Below are 782 nucleotides of genomic sequence, written 5' to 3' on the forward strand. Positions count from 1 at the left end.
AAACAGCATCAGCCCCCCATAGGCAGAAGAGTCATCTACCCTAAATTATGACACACACACACACACACACACACACACACACACACACACACAAGCACACACATACATAATCACACATAGCATACATGCAGAAACACACACAGACACACACACTCATATCCATACAGCGCTAATAGTCATCTACTCTAATCAGTCAGACCCCCTTAAGCGGTAAGAGTCACCGGCCCTTGGCAGCATCTCTCGTGGAAACGAGGGGGTGGGAGGGTTGGGGGGGGGGGGGGGGGGGTTGGGTTTAGTGTCGGTGGCCGAGGAGGGAAGAGAGTTCTGGGGCGTTCATTATCAGGTCAAGTCAAGTCCCATTTATTCATCAAGCACATTTAAACACACCAGGAGTTGGAGCAAAGTGCTTTGCAGTCTATGTTAGTAATAATTACAATAAAATCAAATAATAAAAATAGAAGAATAAAATAAGAGATTGTGAGACTAAAAACATAGACTAGCACATGTCCCAGGTATAAAAGAAATATACCTAGGTTGTGCTAGCATCTCGATGCTCTTATTTCATTTCAAATAGGCACTCAGAGATTCTTTTGAATGAAAAGTGCGTTAAAAATCAAATTCATTATTATTATTATTATTATTATTCATTATTATTATTATTATTATTATTATTATTATTATTATTATTATTATTATTATTAATAAATATGGTTTACTAAGTGCATATTAAGTGTGTTGTTTTGGAACAACTTTAAGTAAGTGTTTAAGTGTTCTATTATAAT

This window comes from Sprattus sprattus (assembly GCF_963457725.1).
Source record: "Sprattus sprattus genome assembly, contig: scaffold_102, whole genome shotgun sequence".
NCBI lineage: Eukaryota > Metazoa > Chordata > Actinopteri > Clupeiformes > Clupeidae > Sprattus > Sprattus sprattus.